General features: G+C 41.0%; 1 long non-coding RNA gene across 1 annotated transcript in view; it reads left to right on the top strand.

The window, feature by feature from the left end:
- Positions 1–2,583: 2,583 nt before the first annotated feature.
- Positions 2,584–15,194, top strand: part of LOC105417263 (uncharacterized) — a 75,141-nt gene continuing 62,530 nt past the window's right edge. The window contains exon 1 of the long non-coding RNA XR_965017.2: positions 2,584–2,872. This is a non-coding gene — a long non-coding RNA (uncharacterized lncRNA). The remainder of the gene's footprint in view (positions 2,873–15,194) is intronic.

Raw genomic sequence — 15,194 nt, 5'->3', positions numbered from 1 at the left:
CGCTTCAGTGAGATTATTCCGGTGCACTGGTATGGAAGCTACGGAAATGTGTCATCAGTGAGAGTGTAGGAGGAAAGAGGAGTTCTGCAAGTGGAGGGATGCCCAAAGGAAGAAACAAGTGGGTCGCGGAGCTCTATATAAAGAGGAGCTCGCTGGTCCTCACAGTCCAGGCTCGCTTGCACTGGCTTGTGTTTGCTCCGATTTCAAAGGCTGAAGGACCAAAAAGACCAAAACGGGATCTCGACACTCATCAGAGAAACATTCGGAACCCAGCGTTTGGATCAGCCAAGCAAAAATCTCTGACAGAAGAGCAAATTTTCCATCTTTAAAGTCATTAAAAATACAGCCTACCCTTCCCTCTCTGCATCTCATCATCCTCACATTGGTGCCACGGTTCACCATGGCGACCAGCATGGACACGCTGCCTGCCCGTTTGCTGCCTTTGGTGATGGAGGAGTTCCCCCAGTCTCTGGCTACAGCTTGCATCTGCAGGGCCGGGCACCGAGAGCCCCGCCTCCGCTGCGTACAGTGTGGCATCATTGAGGAGGAGGAGGAGGACTGCTCCAGTCTGGAGGAGGACCAGGCCCAGAGGTCGTTCTTGCAGACCGTGGAGAGCCTGAGGAGGAGCACCAGATGAGCCCCTTCATAATCTGAGCACGAGCGTGGTGAATCAGACTTGGCTGCAGCCAGTCTGGGGACCAGCGGACGCCGTCGCTGTCATGGATGCAGACTGATGAAGCTGTTCCAGACAGCAAAAGCTGAGCGCGCGTGGATCTGACTGAAGAAACCATTCATGATTAACGAACCGTGGCCGACTGGTTGAACAGAAAGACGCTGGTTCCATTTATGATATCAGTTTTTGTATTTTGTGTTTTTCTGTCATAGGTAACATTCAGGTTTTTGGTTTCCTTTAACATTTATGCTGCATATGTATAGTTTTGACTCTAACATAAAATGCACTGTTATTAAAATGTCACCTTTAAAAAGGTTTAAACACTGACACTGGTTTCGGTTTATCCTTGTCATGGCATTTCTTCTGGAAGGTGGGAACATGTGACAAAAAACACTGAATCTTTGGCTCTTTAGAAAATCATTAGAGCCTTTCAGGGATTTCCATGTGGTGGCACTATTGATACACTTTAAAAAACAACAAAAAACCCACCCACATTACTATAGCACAAGCTGCACAGCACTCCAGAATAATCCTCCCTCTACCTGCGAGTGAACCAGGGATCTGCAGATTACCCACAATGCTGATATAATTCATGGTTCTGACTGCAGTTCACGACTGAAGCATAGTTCTCGAGTGCAAAATGACATTCATTAGCAGCATGTTTGTGTCCTCTATTTATTCATTCTTTAAAAAACTGTTTTATATCAGTCCTCAAGGCAGTTTTGCTCAATCAGTCTATTTCATGCAGATCTCTGTACTCTGGAAAGTAATAGCTACTTTTGTCAGTCTCAGTGCCAAAAACAACTGTGAAGCAGCTGTAAAAACATTTATGAATGGGTTATTTTTGAGGAAAATTTAAAAAGCACTTCTGAAAAAGCCATTTAGCAGATGTGCCATAAATGTGTTCCAGCGGTGGCATTAATTAACTGGTTGATTTGTGGTTTGTTTAATCAATGCTTTTTAATTTTTTTTGGAAAAAAAATAAAAAAAAATAAAAATATACGTTTAAGCTTGGTAACTTCGACTACCATTATTGCTTTTGGGAGTTGAGCACTGATGCAGAGATTAAAGGTAATTAAAACAATCGCCTGAAGTAACCTGCAGTTTGTCTTTGACACTTTGGGTTTTCCTTTAAATCAAAATTATTGTCTGTATGCTCCTTTGTTTCTGGTTGAGAGCACGAAGCCTTTTTAAGATGCTGAGCTCCAGGCCCGTGTTTGCATTCGTGAAGTGGCCTGTGTCATTGCTACGACTTTCTTTAGTCCTTAGACGTCCCTCAGAATCAGATCCCTCTGCGTGAAGCTGCTGCAGCTCTTATATATCCCTCTGTTATGCAGTTAACATAGAGGCTACTCTAGAATCTCTAAAATATACACCTACATTGGCATCAGGAACAGGATTTTTAAATACTTCCAGGTTTAGTCAAGGCTGACTACTTTATAGATGAAAAAAAATTAAAACAAATGTACGTTTTGTTAAACTACTAACAGGGAGAAAACACATTTAAATTCTTGAGGGAAAATGTTGGCATTTAAATCCACCAGCCTTGTCTCCTCTGCTCTCCTCCGGGGGGAGATACATGTTTTAACGATACACTTCTACTAACTTAAAATAAATTTAAATAATTTGATGCTGTGCTACATCACAGATTATGAGAGAAAATGCTAATTGGACTTTATGAAAAGCATTTACCTACGTGAGAAAATGAGGGATTGGTAATCTGGAATTGGGTTGATTTAAATTTTCCCGCCACCAGGGTAGAGTCCTGGTGCGCTTTTTTCCTCCTCTTGTGTGGTCCGGACGGTGTCCCTGTGGGCGGGGTAGACGTGGCATTGGAGTGGGGCGCAAATGCCCGGGCGGGATGCACCTGAGCGCACCTGAGCGCACTTTACGTAAAGTGATCTGCTAACGTGGAACGCGCACGTAGACGCCGTAACTCGATGGCGGCCTGTCAACGCGCGCATTTTGCACGATGATGAAAAGATGTTTTTCTCACTTACAACTGTAAAAGTGATTGTATTGTCTTGCACCACGAGGAAGATGATCAACGTGTTGAGACGCTGCGTGTTCACACCTAGAGCGCGTCACACTTGCGCAGATAGGTTTGGAGTCAATTGTGGCGGATACTCCCTCTTTTTCCAGCCTTAGCGTTCCCATCACCATCTGAAATTCACCGGTGAGATGTGTTCTCCCAACAAGGTAAGTGTTTCTGTGCTCCTGTTTAATTCTGTCGTACTTGTTTACGTTGTAAAGCCTTAGCTGGGACGCTAACAGGGCAGCAACTGTTGCCGCCCATTGACATTGTTGCACTTTGGGTTGTCTATGAAGAATGCCCATGTCAAGGTGTCTCTGCAAACTTTCTGAATAGACAGGACTGTACTTTGGCTTCAGGCAGATCTTATCTCTAAATGTTGTCCTGGCTACAGCCCATTATCAGAATTAACATTTGCTTTATGGGAATATGAATGCAATTTTATCACAAAGTCATGTTCATAATTCATCCACATGCTTCATACTGTATTCTCTGACCACCCCAGAATTATTTAAATTCACCTAAATGGTTTCTGTGATGAATGGGAGTGCTATCATCATATCATAATTATATCTAAACTGCTGAGCTCATGTTCTACATTATACGCTGCTGCCGCTTAATGCTGCTACTCTCACCCTCAACCTTATATCCACGCAGGCCTGCTGATGGCCATCTTCCTCTGTGTATTTAATATAAGGGCGGTTTCTCCTCCAAGCTTGGACTCCTATGTGTATAATTTTGCTATACATAGTGAGGTGTCTAAACTTCAGTTATGATTGGGATAACCTTACTGGTGTCTGTACTTTGTTCATTGGAGTTTAACCTGACCTCTGACCAACCTATTCACTTTTCTGCTGTGTGGTTGCAAAACGTTGAGACCTCGAAAAAAAAAACAGAGCTGCTCCACCACCCCCTTTCCCCCCCTCACTAATCTTTAATTTTAAAGTTACTGTGAGCTATTTCCTCTGAAAATGTGAATCAATCTGGATGCCTTTGAACAGCCCAAGGACGTAAGTCCTTCCTTTCAGATTGTGTTGAAGCATTTGCAGAAATCAGGTCCAGTGGAGACCTGAAATATCACCAATGCATTTTATTGCCTTATTTGCATTTGTTGAGTGAGAAAAGTCACAAATGTCGGCTCTGTGTTGCTAACTAATGATGTAAAGCTGTCTGCATGCCCTACAGCGCTAGCCTAAATATTTAATCAAAATCAAATCAATTTTTATGGCATTAGTAAAGGTGTTATTTCAAGATGTACTAGCTAAAATACTACATATTGATAAAATAATTAAACGATTTATTTAGTGAAACAGTCTTAGCGATGAAAACCTAAAAAAATGTTGAAGTGTGTTTTTTTTTTCTTAAAGATATAATTAACTTTCCAATTTAGATCAGCAAGACATATCTCCCCAGTCCTTAGGAGGAACATTTGATTTTGTTTTATCTCATTACGTAAGAATGTGAGTTGTTATGTTTCCTGACAGATATGCTGCTACTACAGCGCTTCAGGATGCAAACTTTGCTTCACCATCCAAGTAAATATGGGTTTTTAGCAGTAACACACTGCAGAAAAGTGCTGCTGCCATTAGTGCCCTCTTCACAAACCTTTGTCAACATCTGCTCAGGATTTGGGTATTTTTCAATACATTCACAAACAGAGTTTGAAAGAAAATACAAAATCTTGGAGGAAAAATGGCAACATTTCTTCTGGTTTTTATTTCCTTTGAAAAAGAGTCAATGTGCAAATTTCTTACGTCGAAGACGTCGCCCAGGATGGTATCCTTTAGTGCAGGGGTGGGGAACCCCCGGCCTCCGGGCCGTATACGGCCTACGAGACCATTTCTACCGGCCCGCAACGCAATAAGATTTTTATATTTTATATGTGCACTTATACAGTGGGACCGTTCGCTAAACTCCGCGAGCTGCGAGTAGCAGCGGTAGCGTATTTTTGCCTTTCGTATCCTGAAATTTCTTTCGTAACAAGAGGAAATATTTTCCCGTTTTCTGAGATAAAACAGACGGTTATGTTATGTCCGAGTCAAGGTCAGGGTCAGTGAACACAGCATGTGATGTACGTAGTGGGCTGGACTGATTGACACGGATGAAAAATGCATAGCGAAACACGCTAAACTCGACGAGTTGAAAGGACAGAGCAGTTTGGATAAAATTAACGCTCTTCGCCAGAGTTTGGAGGCTCAACAAGCAGCTTTCACACGACCATGTACCGACAGAGAGAATATTACGCGTGCAAGTTTTGTGGTGAGTGAATTAATAGCCACAAAGCTGAAACCTCACGCCGAAGGAGAGTTTGTGAAGGAGTGCGTCGTAGCCGCCGCTGAGGCGCTCGCGCCGGACAAAGTAAAATTGTTTCAAAGCGTGAATTTTTTTTCGTGAATAACTATTGAACTAAGACAAATATTGTTACGATTCCAGTGGCTAACGGTACGTTTTTATGGTCAAGGAATCTAAATATGTAGTCAAAGTATATGTGGGACTAATATTTATGGTGGAAATCACAATATGCCAGGAATTGTTGCGCTTGGCGGAGGTCTGTGCTCTCCGAGTGCTTTCTAGTTGTTATTATTATTGTCTTTATCTTTCTTTCTTTTCATTTCTTTTCTTGATTATCTTGTTGTATTGCAGTTTTTGTGAGTAGAGGCCTCGAATAGGCCCTTATGGGTCTCTTGCCTCAACTCTGCACCTCTTTTTTTTTTTATTGTTTTGTATGATCATGTAAACATATTTTACTTGTCATTTTATTCTATTTTTTTTTAGTGATTTTATATGCATGTGTGCTAAATAAATAATTCAAACTCAAATGCAGCAATCATGAGACTTAGTAACACAGTGGTTATAGACTTTTTTTTGTCTTTTTTTTGCATCCCTAGGTATGTGTTCATAATAGTATGGCCCTCGAAGGACTTTATAAAAATTGAAATGGCCCTCGATATGAAAAAGGTTCCCCACCCCTGCTTTAGTGATTACATCATCTTACGTGAATCTTATCTCGATTTTCATTTTATAGATAAAGACCAGGGCTGGCCCAATAGAATCGACAGACACTAGTTGCCTGATAGAAAATATGTTCCAATTTACCTCTTTTTTAAAAAAAAAAATGACATCGCACGATGCCTAGCTTCGACACCCAAGCCATTTTTGGGGAAATCTGAATGTTACGTTTCTTAAAAATCTGCTTATTCCCCGCTTGTTTGGGTAAACCTCCTGGATATTCTCTCTAAGTGGTCTCCTTGATACCACTGTATTCTGTTCACCGAGTACATGTACGTACATGATTGGACTTACCCTTCGGTCTCACTTGTCGAACTGCAAGTTGTTGTCACATTGGCAGGTTCACTTCATTTCAGCATGCATGCTATTAGGGGGTTATTTGTATAATTTACCACTTGTAATTCCAAGGCTCAGCCATACTGGCAAGAACGTTCAAAACTAAATTGAGTGTGAAGATTGAGCGGAATTAATGTCTGCTGGACTGAGAACAGGATCCGTGCTGTCAGTGAGCCCTCAGCCACCACAAGGACAAGAGTCTGAGCAGGATTTGTACGTGAAGGTTGACTAAGCAAACCCAATAATTGTGCCGCTCCATGGGAAGTTGTCTGCACTGGAGCAATCAACTAGTCCTTTTTTCTTTTCTTTTGTTGGGCAAAGTAAGACATGGGGGCTGTGTAGGATTGTGCTAGCTAAAGGCTGCTATGGACACTCCCAGATCACGTGCAGGATTGTGTGCTAAATGACAAGTCACATTTTTGAGACGACTACCATATTGATGTTAGTAGCTCCTCAGTTATATTTTCAATTTAGTGGTGCATGAACATGTTCAAGTTATAGCAGTTTTGTAAGAGCCAAAAGAACTAGTTACTTTAATAATATTTTTCTAACATCAGAAAGATAAAAAACCAAAATACCAAATACCAGGTCATTTTCATTAGTTCTGTGCCAGCAGTAATCTACACAAGAGGCTCGTGCAAACCGAGTGACAGTACTTATTTATTCAATGAACCGGATTACTCAATTGTGCATGTTTCCATTATTTCAAGACAGAGCTATCATTGTACACAGTTAGGGGTATTTGCAGGTTACCTCATAAATGGAGTCTGTAATGATGCACGATGCATGGGGTGTCATCTCTGGTCGCTCGAAAGCCTTTGCCTCTACATGGAGGTCAAGACATACAGCCACTGATGACGATACCAGTAGCAGGTTTTCCCCAATTAATTTAGATGAAGAGATAGCACTAGCATGTGGCAAAGCAGTGATACTGAAGTGCAAGTCAGTGGTTCTTGGTAGAGGTGGTGTGTCCTGGGTTGGGCCACCATTACATACAACCCAGAATGGTTGTATGAGCTATATATGAGCAATACCCTGACCTATACCCTATGAGCTGTGAGCTAACTTTCTTTTAACCTCTTTACCTATAGGCTCTAGAAGCTTTAGCCTGAGTCATTAAAGCGCAATTCTCTACTTCCCCCACAGTGATTCTTTATCAGCAAGAATGTTTTACAAAGTCACCTCCCCAAAAAACTAATAGTTTTCCACTCACCAGTTTTTCATAACAGCGTATTGGGGGAGGCTTTTTATTCTTGTAAGTGTTTGTGACAAGGGGCATTTTTCAATCCGCCTTCAAAACAAAAACAGCCCAAGCATGCCTCCATTATATAGAAGATGTTGACTCACAGCCATAGTATTTGTCTTGTTGTATCTGGAATGTCATTAATGGGGCAACGTAGCGAGAGCCGCTATCATTTCCTCTGTGATCTGCAGGCGGTATTAAATAGGTGTACAGTTTGCAACAGAATGAAATAAATGATAACATAAGAACCAATAGATGTTTTTTTTTATAACGTCAGACTTCCCATCGCACAAACTGAGTTTTTCTTTATTCTGTTCAGTCCATCATTTATGTAGCTTTGTTCAAATAAAAAAGCAGCATAGCAACAAATGGCAATCTCATTCTTGGTTGTAGTTGCGTAAAGCTTAGCGGCTCTGGGATGACTCTTGTTTTGAGCCCAAGCAACTGGCTCTCAGAGAAATTGGTCTCAGGTCAGTGGTTGGACAAGAGCCCTCTGATTAGTTCTATCACTGTGGATTAGGACGTAATTCCCTTCGTCTCTTGCCTGTTTGACCTATGAAGAAAATGAAGAAATACATCGGGGCATCTTCCCAATACATCCCTTAGCAGGATGCTAGTTCAGAAAGCTGCCCCAAGTAGTCATAACAGTCATTCATGTCCTTTCTAGCTAAGAACAAAATCCATTATTAAATGCACTATTGAATATTTTGAGACTATATCTTTGAAAAGATATTAAATAAAAGTTAGACAAGTGCTATACACCTCCAAACACCAAAAGTCTTATTATTTTCAATTTTGGATGAACTAACCCTAAAGATGCCTACAGTCGCATATATTAGCAAACCAAAAACATCACCTGTGTAATGATATAGATTTGCATTTGCGGTCTTAAATTGCAAAACATCAATTTGCCAATCAGAAGGAATGCTGCACTATTGGCCTGCATATCCATTATGACTCCACTATAGTCAAGCAAATGGTAGGAATAGCTGGTAATGTGACCATAATAAAGTATTACCGTATTTTCTGGACTATATGTCGCTCTGGAGTTTAAGTTGCACTAGCCAAAAAATGCATAATAAAGAAGAAAAATAGATATATAAGTCGCACTAGACAATAAGTCGCATTTTGGGGGAAAATTTATTTGATAAAATCTGAGACCAAGAACATACATTTCATCTTGAAAGGCAATTAGCAATCCATTAGCATGGATTAGCAATAAGGTTACGGTATGCTAACGTAACAAATTCAGCTACATGACCCACAACGAATTGAGCACGTGTTTGCTTTGTTAACGTAACATATTAACAGTTATTCAGATAACTATAGCATAAAGAACATCCGAGCAAGTTTACCAAACAATCAAGTCTAACTCCATAGACGAAGCACCGCTTCTTCTGCGTCGCTAAAGGAACTCGTTTCTCAGGTACATACGCCTAGAGCGCCCTCTTGTGGTTGTCAGTGTGAAAATAACGAACATGTGAAATTCTGTAATAATGTATTCATATAAGTCACTCCGGAGTACAAGTCGCACCCCCTGACAAACTATGAAAAAAAAGTGCGACTTATAGTCCGGAAAATACGGTAGTTATTTGGAACGATACATAAACATTAAACGCTGCCTGGTAGGCAATTTATTTGTGTACAACTTGAGTTAAACTCCTTCCACCGAAAGAAAGGATCTTTTTTTTTGTCATTGTAGATGTGCAGAATGAGGTTTCACGGGCCAGATAAGGGTTATTTTTGAGCTGCTGGTGCTTCAGCCGCACACCACTGTGGGTGAACCTAACCAGTACACGTTTGATGGAAACTGGAAAGTGCTGTTGTTGCTGGGAGTCAGTACAGCTCCACCACTACACCACTAGGTGACTGTGTGAAAACTGCCTCTTGATTTTAAGGACACTCCCAGGCACCAGGGAGTACCGGTAATCTCACCTAGGGCACCTAATTGGTACAGCTGACCCTGAGACTGCACAGTGAAAGAGGACTGCACAGTTGCCATCAGCAGAGCGTTATGACCACCAATGCTCAACTTATTGCCGATTATAAGCCTCTTGGGAGCAAAATGTTTTTGTTTTTTTTAAATCTAAAATTAATTGGTTACTACATGGTTCCTGACCTTGTAATCGATGTTGTATAGGATCCCTTTCGGGCTTTTCTCATTTAAATAAGATATCATTATGGTCTGTATTGTGAACTTTACTAGGCTTGGCCATTTCACCTTAAAAATTGTCTTCCTAAAAATAAGTTGCAATACTTTATACCTTTGAGAATTTAGGCATCGGACATGGCATGAGGCATACTTTATTTAATAAAGTAGAGTGTTGTATTAAATTGAAAGACCACTTTGAATAATGGCACACTGACATTGTCATTTAGCGTGAATTACAATGAATGAGACGTTGATAAAAGCATCTTTTGTTTTTTATCAAGGGCACTTTTCATGATAGAACTCTGAAGAAAAGGGCCTGAAAAGGTAGAACTGTGTTGTTTCTTCGAGCTAAAACACATTTTTCCAACCTAGGTCACACTGTATTGTCTAGTACCCTTGATGGATCAAGCCAGTGTCAACCTATTCACGCTTGCATTTCATTCACTGGTGGCTTTGCACGGTTCCACCTTTGTTGATTGTGTCAATGGAATCGAGTATATAAAATGTACCTGTGTGAGATTGAGATTGAAAAGAGACAAAGGTGTGAAGAAAAGTCAATAAATAAAGCCAATATATAGTATAAAATCAAGCTGCACAAATATTCATATTCAGGTTGCTGCACATGTTCCTGGAAGCTGTGTGAAGTCGTCTCGTAGAGGTTTGCATATTGAACGCTACATTTTTACTGCTTTCTTTTACTCTAAGACATTTCCCCGGTGTGCATTTCTGAGAAGTTTGGATTTTAAAGCCTTTCTTTGTAACCTTTTACTCTGTTCTTCAGCGATTTGTCTTCTACCCCTTGTTGCTTAAAAAAAACATCTGATCATTAAGGCAAATGGACACCATCCGGCACAATTCATTTTACTTCCGGGCCTTGTTTCAGACTGCATTTATTATGCATTTAGTCAAAGTTATTGTTGCACCATTGAGATAATCTGGCTCGTTGCACAGATCACATAACAAATGAAACTACTAAAATTTAAAGTAGCACTGGGCCACAGACATTTGTAGGCAGGATGATTTTGGGATGATTTCTGTCACTTTATGCCTTTAAAATGCCCATTAAATGCCCCATTTCATAATCAAATACGTAAGAACGCACTGCTAGCACCCCTGCAGGGATACGTGGTGAGTGACATTTCCAACTATAAGAACATATCAACTTTCCTTATACAGGGATGAGTTTGATTTGAGGTGAGGAGGCAGTTGGCTTCTATATAAATACATTTCTAGTAGTTACATTTTCTTTGTTGTGCATTATAATGTCCTTATTTTTACCAGGCAGGATGATAGAATAGAACTAACAGTAAGTGAAGTGCTTCATTCTGAATTAAAGGAAAGGATGACCCTTTCAGCCTGACCTTTTTCGTTCTTCCTGCTCAGTTGGGTTGTGGGTCTGTCTTATAAGAATTAACTGGGGCCTGCCCCTGGTACTCGTGCTTCCCTCTCATGCATTTTCAGAAGACATTGCCACTGTTCATCAAGGGCATGGTCAGTAGTTATCACAAGAGTGATTATTCTCTATTCTCTCCTTCCTGTCTCTCTCATTTGATTTCCATCCGCGGGTCTTGTTCTCTCACTCTCTTTGCCCCCCTTAATTAGCCTCCAAGCAGACACAAAGAGAAAGTTGTGATAATGAAGCAAGGAGAGGAGAGATTCTAATTTGGAATGCAGCTAACCCATGAGAGACGCGCTATTTCATCCCTAATTTGTCCTCCCAAGGCCACACTGGAAGTGTTCAGTTTACCCACCCTCAAAAAGGTTTCAGTAATGTCCTTACTGTCAAACTGTGCAGCTGAAAAATGGATGCGTAGGAAAGCAATCAGGTCATAATTCTGGGGACTTTCAAAAATTAGTGATGCGCGCGTTCATTGTGTGGAATTCTGAGTTACAGCGGCTCATCCCAACCTGGATGGACAGCCATCATTTTTTCAGATTTACTTCAAAACTTGGCCACAGAATTGATCCCTCAGTTCAGTGAAATGACTCTTCAAGGACTTTTCCAGGAGAACGTAGACCAGGACCAGTGCCACAAAATACTTGGTCTCTTCTTTCCCTTCTTGGGCTTCTGACGCTTCTGGAACTGCTGACTCAACAATAATAACACGCTAACATATGAAAAAGATTAAATTATTCTCGACATAATTGTTAAGTCATACCCTCATATCAAACTCAGACTTGAGTGCCTGGTGATTGCAACGATAGGCTGAAGTCTTGAGAAAATATCTAGTCTGTGCTTCTCTAGAAGGCTTTTATTTCTATTCAGGCATTTCCAGTACTTGAAAATATCTCTCATTTAGATTAATCCCTCTCTAAACACTTGGTGTGGATCAGCCAGTGCACTTGCATTCATTTAAAGCACGCCGTGATTGCAATCCCGGAGGGAACAAACTGATAAGCGGATTGATTGACAGATCAGGGGGTCTTGCCACTGCATAATTTATCTCCAAATGTCTGCTATGGAGTTCACATTGAGCGGAGATAATGTCACTTTTGCGCTTAATAAGCTAATGGATCCTAAATCCATTTTTTAGCATGCATATGAGCCGCACGCTATTACCCTAATGGTGATGCGCAGACGGGAGATGGAGAGAATGGCAGTGAATGGTGTTTGAGTTTAAATCCACTAACATGGCGGAGAGAGATTATGACAGAGGACGTGCCAAGAACAGTATTACCTCCTCCGTACATTTGGTCCCAATATTCATCCCCCCCCCCCCCCCCCCCCCCCCCCCACAAATAATCAGATATTTGCTGGAATAGAACAATTAAAAGTGCAATTAATGAAATATTTATTCATATTCTTATTAGAGGTTATTACAGGTTGACCAGGTGATTGTTTATATTTAGTATCATCAGCATTAATATGCGGTGATGGAATTTGGCTGCGATGGTAACAGATGACTGCACAGGCACCATTTGCTCTAAGAATATAATGCATAGCAATAGTTTCCTTTGAGACCTGTTGCACAACATAATACAGAAATAACTGAACTATATGGCAGCATTAGCAGCTGAATATTGGTCATTTCAACAGGACAAAGTCAGAATGTTTAGGGTGCTTTGGATTTAAGCTATTGCTAGCTTCTATACTTGTTTCCAACTAACATCACTTCATTTTTATTTTTTTTTTTGAATATGTCGTGACACAATGTAAGTAACTCCATGACGGAATCTGAATGACCAAATTTGCCATTCAGGTCCTCCACACCCCCCTACTCCAAAAACCAAAAACTGATTGTTATCGGACAGATGCTGTTTCTCAATAAGCACACTTGTCCGTGCTTCTGTAATGCCCTCTTATTTTCTTCTTCTCTTTAAAAGTGTTTAAAGGCAAAGCAGCTACCAACGAAAAATGCTTTTAAGGTTGGGAATGATTTCGAGTAGTGAAATGTGACATTCTGGTTTTCAAAGTTATGCTAATCCTTTGATATTGTTATTTAATCCTACTTCCTAGGAATGTAATGCTGTCATTCCAGTGTTTTGAGATTACCGTCTCCACAGGGAAGCACCGCTGTGCCGCAGTCACTTAATAGCAACGTTTGATTCAACTGCGGGCCTTTCTGTGCGGTATTGTATATCCCTGTGCTTTTGCTGGTTTTCTCTGGGTACAGTAGCATCTGTGACGTTCCCATTTCCCTGCTTCTTTTCCAGTGACCACTCTGAAGCATTTCACCATCTTATGCTTCCACACAGCACATAAACAATAAAGTTCATTCTAATCTAATAATTGCTTGATTCAGGTGTTTTCATCTGTCGTGGTGACACGCATTTCTCACAAAAGCAATTAGCTAACGTAGAAATCATTCCTTTAGGCCATATTATATGGCTGGAATTAATTTGTTATGTTGTGTTTGTATTGGTAGAACATGTCGTAGTAGTGCTTATTTGTTGGCATAATGGAGATTTTAAATCATCTTCTATTAAAACAATCTAGCCATTATGATTCAGTGAGGTTTTATGCTGCTGCCACTAAACAAACATGGCATTTCTCAAAACTCCTGACGTTTTCCTGTGCACACGTGCCTCCACTGCCTCTGAGAGCAACCACTATTAAGCCCACAAAGGTAGCACAGATACCGTAAAATGTGTGTATTAATCAGAAGCAATTTTTTAAAATGACTTAAAAAATCACTGGAACCCCCAATTGAACATTTAACCGGGGCAAGTTGTTTCCAACAAGTTAATTCTGCAATTAGTGACCTTATTTTATTTACCAGCCTCAGATTTGACAGCCACGTGTCTGCGGCCTTACATCAATAGTAAAAATGAATTTAGAGCCTTGTGAAGATTCTCATCGGCGGGTTTGTGTTCACGCTTAGCCTTCAGTCACATGAAACGAAGTCGGTGGAAGCCCAATCAATCAGGAAAGGTTAGGTAAGGCTCGGTAAGTGAGTTTCGACAAAGTTGTGCCTGACGGTGCAATTATGGCGCCGTGGAGAAATGCACCGGGAGCAGTTTATTACTGAGCTGCAGGGTTGAGTTTTTTTATTTGACAAGGACCTCGTGCACACATGTCAACAGCCCAGATATTATCATGAAAAACCTACGGAGAGAAACGTCACAACAGCTACGCTGAAAGTAGTGAAATGTCCCGACTTTATGTTGCAGTTGATCACCCTGGGACTTGGCCTGGTAATGGATTCACCTTAACTTTTTAGATAAAAGGCGTGACCAGAAAGAAAGATCGACCAGGTAAAGGAAATCAGTAACGTGATCAGCAGAGAGGAAACAGATCGCATTACACAGCAGGCAGGGTCCCGCAGCCCCCATCTCCCGGGTGATGAGGTTAGAGTGAATAATGTCTGAGGAAGTTTGGGCGAGTTGGAGGATCATCAAGTGCAAGTTCGGCTGTGATAACTTTCCTCACAAGGTGCCTTAAGTCCTAAAAATGTACTCATGGGTAATAGATATATATTGAGCGTGCTAATAAGAAATGTGCAATCATCGGTATAATCTATGACACCAAAGTCTGGGACTCGGCTTTATGATCATCCTGTCAGCAGACGCGAAGGCGTCAATGGTTTGTTTATGATTTAAGGTTCAACCAAATTGGACGAGAATGTTTGAGGGCGATTCTGCATGAATTTTATGATGGAGGGCTAGAAACATGCAACATGCTGTTGCTGACAGAACCTTCCATCCATCTGGGCTTCTCAATAGTGACAACTGCCAAGGGGTCAGCTAGAGTTATCGAAAGAAAGAATTTACAAATAAGAGCGGCAGTATTCTTAGCTACACTTCCTAAAATGCAGGCACACTACACTTTGTAGTCACTAGCCTAATTTTAAGGCTAACCAGGCTAAAGAACAACCAAACACATGTTCACAGCGGCAGGAAGTTGAATGTTATCAAATAATTTCAAACAGGTGCTTATGAAGGATCCCTTTTCTGGCCAGAAAATGCAAACAAACCTGTCTTAGAACCTAGCATAGAACCGAGAAAGGCCACAGTGTAATCTACTGAAGCATGCTGTTGCCCTCCAAACTGGTTTGATTCGCTAATATGACCGCTGATCTCCTTGTGGAAACAGCGACTTCTTGCCATGGTGACCTACATGCAACGCAAGTCTTCTGCAAGCTCTGGAATAAAACTGGCACCATTGACTTGAGGCTAATTTGAGATTAAGTTCATCTCTATTGAAAAGTGGAGGAGAGCAGGAGCAAATGGACTGAAACGTCTGATATTTGATCAGTGCTGTGCATTGTTGTCAACAGTGCAACCTCTGATTATTAGAGGAGATTTCAGT

This window comes from Takifugu rubripes, chromosome 13 (assembly GCF_901000725.2).
Source record: "Takifugu rubripes chromosome 13, fTakRub1.2, whole genome shotgun sequence".
NCBI classification, from domain to species: domain Eukaryota; kingdom Metazoa; phylum Chordata; class Actinopteri; order Tetraodontiformes; family Tetraodontidae; genus Takifugu; species Takifugu rubripes.
The sequence above is the reverse complement of the archived record's forward strand: the minus strand, read 5'-3'. Positions and strand labels throughout refer to the sequence as shown.